This window comes from Herpailurus yagouaroundi, unplaced genomic scaffold (assembly GCF_014898765.1).
Source record: "Herpailurus yagouaroundi ecotype Mexico unplaced genomic scaffold, PumYag 180, whole genome shotgun sequence".
Lineage (NCBI taxonomy): Eukaryota > Metazoa > Chordata > Mammalia > Carnivora > Felidae > Herpailurus > Herpailurus yagouaroundi.
Genome location: NW_024412411.1, coordinates 13,991,846 through 13,997,845, shown reverse-complemented (window position 1 = coordinate 13,997,845; position 6,000 = coordinate 13,991,846). Strand labels below are relative to the sequence as shown.

General features: G+C 34.6%; 1 protein-coding gene across 1 annotated transcript in view; it reads left to right on the top strand.

Annotated features, from left to right (window-relative positions):
- Positions 1–6,000, top strand: part of DLG2 (discs large MAGUK scaffold protein 2) — a 2,103,489-nt gene that overhangs the window by 604,427 nt on the left and 1,493,062 nt on the right. The window lies entirely within an intron of this gene.

The following is a 6,000-nucleotide window of genomic DNA, read 5'->3' as shown; positions in this document are numbered from 1 at the left end:
CTCTCTCTCTCTCTCTCTCTCTCTCTCTCTCTCTCTCTCTCTCTCTCAAAAATAAATAAACATTTAAAAAATTAAAAAATATATTTATGGTTTGTTTTTGTATAAAGGTCCTAGAGACCTTTATCAGGTCTTTTCATCAGAAGTAACTTACTTTGGCATTCCAAATCAATAAATAACTAATGGAATTTATTTTATGTCTTGTTGCTCTTGATTTGATTTTTCACTGGAGATTATTGTGCTGTTGTTGTTTTTTATTGTTTTTTGTTTGTTTTTTTGGTATCATTGCATTCTGTTTTCATTTGAACATTTCTTTGATACAGAATAGAGGTTTTTCTCCTTCAAGATACTTATAATAGATCTGTAGAAACTAAGAGATTTTATATGAGCATTATAAGACAAAGGTTGGTTTCATGCACTCCTTCCTTTCCAGGTCCTGCAAAACCTTGATAATCTTGTTCATCCCTGTCGCTTTCACTTCATCTTCTGCCACTATTCTCTTAGACTCCTACATTTCAGTTCCAAAGGCCTATTTCCTGCCTCTGGTCTTTTGTATCTGACATCTTTTCTTCCTGGAATGCTCCGCATATAGACTTTCATAGATTTTCTTCTAATTTTCTTCTTCTTTCTTATCTTTAAAATTCCAGCTTCCATGGAGAAGTTTTGCCTAACCACTGAAATGGAAATTAACTGTCCCATCAATCACTCTCTATAATGCCATTCTCTTTTATTTCATTATAGCCTTAATCAGTATTAGAAATGTTCTTGTTTACTTATCTGTTGTTATTTGTCAGTCTCCATTCCACCCAGAATATAAATTCAGCAAGAATAAAATTGTTCACCACAGAATTCATAACACACAGAAAATGGCTGACATAGTAAATTTCAAAGACTATCTAGTCATTGAGTGAATTATTTAGGTTATATTGTAGAGAAAACTAACAGTGTCTATTTCGTTTCTTTCATTTAAAATGAATGGCTATAACTCTTAGAAGGAACTCTAGAGGACATCTTATTCAGACTTTGATTTTAAGCATGTAGAAACCGAGGTTCAGAGGTAAAGTTACTAGGTTTCACAAAGCTAGACATTGAGAGTCAAGGATGGACTCAGAGGTTCACAAACACTATCTGTAGCTCCAAAATCTAAAACCTCTTAAAAACCAAAAGTTTTGTGTAACTTTGGTGTCAAAACTTATTTGGTTGCAAAACCCAACATAAACTAATACGAGGTTATTTATAACTTTTTTAAAAAACGTATTCTACTTAATATGACTATTCATATATTTCATTTCAGAAATACTGATTCTGCCCCAGATCCTGCTGGAGGCTAATATATAACACCTGGTATATACACCTTGTAACATTTCTAAAATTCAAATATTTCCTTTTTTTTGTAAGTAATCTCTATGACCAGCCTAGGGCTCAAACTCTACCAACTGAGTTGCATGCTCTACCAACCGAGCCAGCCATTCTAGGTACCTCTAGAATTCAAACATTTCTAGATTCCCAGACACAGCAGACCCTAGGGATTTCAGATAAGGTAGGGTGGTCATAATTCAATCATATGTTCTTTTTCATTGAGAAATCAGGAGACTAAGATCAGTTTAGCCACAAGAGAGTAAATAATTCATTTGGTGTGCAGGTAAGAACTCTGGGAGATTGAGTTATGTAAAACTACAATTAGAAAGCCACAGAGCAGCAGACATCTTAATTATAGCCTAGAAAACTGTCTATCAAATCATAAACAGAAAATGAAATTAAAGATAACATAGTTATTCTCTTTTCTGGACATTAAATAGGCCATCCTGGTAATCCTCATAACAACTGCCTAAAGTTTATACCAATATTATCTTCATATTTGAATAAGGCTCTTTAAGAAATTACATAGGTTGTCCAAGGGCAGATATAAATAGCATATTATGAATTTGGACTTGGGGATGTCTGGCTCAAAAATGCTGTAGTTGCATCATGACTTTAATATGTGAAATTTTCCTAAGAATAAGATTATCATATGATTCCTTGAAATTATTTATGTATGAAAAATCCTCTTTTAATTGTTGAAGATCAATCAGGTTAAGATCTCAAAAGATAGGAAGGGATTTAAAATCCCATAGAGGTGGATCACTTTTTTTTTATTGGAATGCTGGAGTTTCAAGATTATTTGCAGAGCTTCCACACTTGGCATGTGATAGCAAATTAAGAATATTTATACATTCCAAATATACTAATTATCCATCTATTCTATAAGATCAGAGGCTGCCAACAGCAAAAATCAATTGTTGAACAAAAGAAGACAGCACTGTTTCTCAAACTGGAGTAATATACCCTTCACAAAGGAAAAATAATTCTAGAACTCCCAAATTTGAACTAAATTATTTTTTATTACTTAAATATGCATAAGATTAAACTGTTTAAGTTCTATATTCTAATAGCTCCTATACAACTATTAAACCAAAACATATTTACAACTTAAGTATAGTGAAAACTACAAGCAAATGCAATCCAAATGAAGTCATTAATTTAGTGTGACAAATGCTGTTTATTGAAATTAAATCATCATCTTGCAATATCCATATGGTAATAACTGCTTCTGCATGGTTCTTTTAAATTAGACATGGCATATTATTGAGTGCTCAATTTTTCTGGAACTTTTCTGTATTGTTTGTTTCTTGTTCAAACAACTGTGAAATGTTAGTCCACATACTGGTCCTTGAGGTCATTTGGCCTGTGTTTGGCTTGAGTGCATCATTACAAAGTAAGTCTTCCCCTGTTCTTTTCTTATTATATCTGGTCAGTTAAAGGGGAACAGTTTGCATCTGTGTGGTTGTAAACATAAACAGCAATGTAGTCTTTAAAATCTTATGCCACACTGAGTTAAAAGGTGTCTATCCAAGTGAACTAGAATATATTTCTATCACTACTTTTAGATTATAATTAAAAAGGAGAACACCAAATTAAAAGTCACTTATCATGGGGAAATTGTGGACCTTCGCAAACCTCCAAGAGTCTAAGGATCCTAATTTGAGAAACACTGCATAGCCTATTATTTATTGGTTTCTATTTAAAGCATGAATTATTATTTCCAATTTATCTTTCATCTATCATCAAATCTTTATTATTTCTTCTGAGTAGGATATTGTCACCATCTTTGCAATACCTTTCTTCTACACAATCCAAATTTCTTCCCCAAAGATTAGCAAAATTTCTTTAGATTATGTGAACAAACTAGAGCATAATTTCCATGATTTATGTATTAGAAGTAGAAAATTATAGCATCTCAAAGAAGACTGCAGGTATTTGCAGGTTGGAGGGGGGGAGAAAAAGTACTGTTGCCTGGGCTACCCTTAGACCTTCTGAGTTAATTGGTGTCAGGTCAGAGAAAGACTATTAGTGTTTTTAAAAAGCTCTCCAGATAATTCTAACAATTCAACCAGGATTGAAAATTACTGATAGTGGAAAGATTTCTAAGTTTTCTGGACTTAGTGAAAAAATTTAGCCCTTGTAGTATTACCATGAAGATCAAATGAGCAAAGGAAGAAACATATTTTGAAAAAAAATAAAAGCACTCTGAAAATGGGAGTTATTGGTAGGATTATTATGAATATATACTCTTTACCTGATGTATAGTGCTGACTTATTTAAATTTCCAATAGTACATCCCTCCAAGCACATAGAAAGGAAAGTGAATGGACAGAACCCACTGGATAATGTTAAGTGAAAGCACAGCCTGTGATAGAAATAGGGAACATAAAACTGAGTTCTCAGGAATAAGGTCTCAAGAGGTAGATCTGAAATTTATTTAAATGATAGATGTTTTACAAAAAGCCTGCCAATGTGTGTAGATTCAGGAGTCCCCTTAGGAATAGCATGCAGATCTGCCATGCTTCCCAAGACATCTTGTTATCTGTAGATGTGTGAAAGGTTTATTGCTCTGTTACTTAAGTGCTTAGGCGAATACTCATTTTTCAGCTCCAGGAATGGTTTCCTTTTTATTTATTTATTTATTTTTTTCCAACGTTTATTTATTTTTGGGACAGAGAGAGACAGAGCATGAACGGGCGAGGGGCAGAGAGAGAGGGAGACACAGAATCGGAAACAGGCTCCAGGCTCTGAGCCATCAGCCCAGAGCCCGACGCGGGGCTCGAACTCACGGACCGCGAGATCGTGACCTGGCTGAAGTCGGACGCTTAACCGACTGCGCCACCCAGGCGCCCTTGGTTTCCTTTTTATAGACATGGGAATATCCAGTCATATGAACTCTGGAGTGCTAAATTGAAACTATATTCCTGCCATAGCCAATTTTTTGGTAAGAACCTTTCATAATCTGAAGACTCCAACTCTTCCACTCACCAATCACTCAGGCTGTTTTGAGACTTTTAATAATTATAACAAACAAAGAAAAAACCAAAACCAAAACCAAACCCAGAGTGAACTTATTAAGGGAAATATTTTGTTGTCATTTCCATATTTTTGTTAAAAATCTGGTAGGAATAGTAATCTGTTGCTCATTCTTTGGATATCCATTCTCTATTCGAAAATCCAACTTTTGTGCCAAGGATGTTTATTCTCTCATTTTATAAAGTATATTTAAAGTCTATATAAGACCAGATGTATGTCTTTTTAAACATGTTGTAAGCCAGATTCAGAAAATATAATAAGTAGCAAATTTGCCATCTTGATGTTTTTAGATGAAGAAATCCAAACAAAGAATAAAAATAAAAATCTTCCTTGAGGTCTCTATAATAAGAGGTATTACAGTGGTATCTGTCCAACAGCGTTATCATAAGAGTTGCCCTCTCACTCACAAAGGTGGCAGACATGTTTCTACTACATGCTGTGGCATCATTATGATTAATTTATCCAAGGATAACTGGATAGAACCTAAGCCAATCAGTCTCTACTTCCCTGTTATTTGGAATTGTGACCAAGGGATAATCAATCCAAACATCTTGTCCAGATGGAAACTGAGCTGATAGAAGAACTATGCACTCTCACTCTGAACACATGCAAATCCTAGAAAAAAGTTAAATGTAATAATAATAACAATGAGTTTAAGGAAATAAAAGTGAAATCTTCGAATGGCTAAAACAGAGAGAACCCAACTGTGAGTAGAAAGGAAAACTGGGATTACATCTGATAAATACTTTAAGAACTGGGCTTAATGTTTTTATAAGAATGATACTTGAGGCCAAAAACCCACACATATGGGACAGCTAGACTTGGATTTTACATATAAAACATAGAAGATTCCATATAATCCAGAGAGGCATCATAAAAGTAGTCTGGTAATTCCAGTCTTCGATGGTATAAAAGGACATGCCTGATGTGTTTTCTCAGATTCTCTTGGTACTATTATTTTGGATCTTCAACAACCATTATACCACCATTGAGTAATGTAGAATCTGAGAACATATTTCTTTGTAAAGATAAATTCAGAGACAAATATTACAATATACACATCAATCTAGTATTGTAGGAGGTAATCAGAATAAGCAGCAAGTATGAACAATCATATGAGATAAATAGAAATAATGATCTAAAGAAACTTTAAAACATAGATGTCTTTAAAATTTTAAAAGCTTGCTTGTGCTTCCCACCCACCAATCCACAGATGCTTCTGAATCCATGATTGAAAGGGCAGTATCTTGATTCAGGAGGTGTTGCCTAAAAGTACCTATTTTCTGAGATGCTTAATATACTCTATAGAACCTCTCTGCCACAGTCCCTGCCTCACAGCACTCTGTAAATAATGGATGCCATCTTAAAGATGCTGGTGATCATCATGGCGGAGCTTAGGGAGGGACTGGCTGGCTGATAATCTTAACAGGGACAAGTACCCAGAGAACCACATGGCTGACATTAAAGTTAATGGAAAGCAGGTGGGGTTGCTTTGAGGGGACACAGCTGAGCAGGAAGGTCATGACCAACTGAAGCCCCTTTTCCGGCCAGACATAGATGTTCTATTGATGTGTTTCTTCGTTGATTATGTTTGTAGTATAGAAA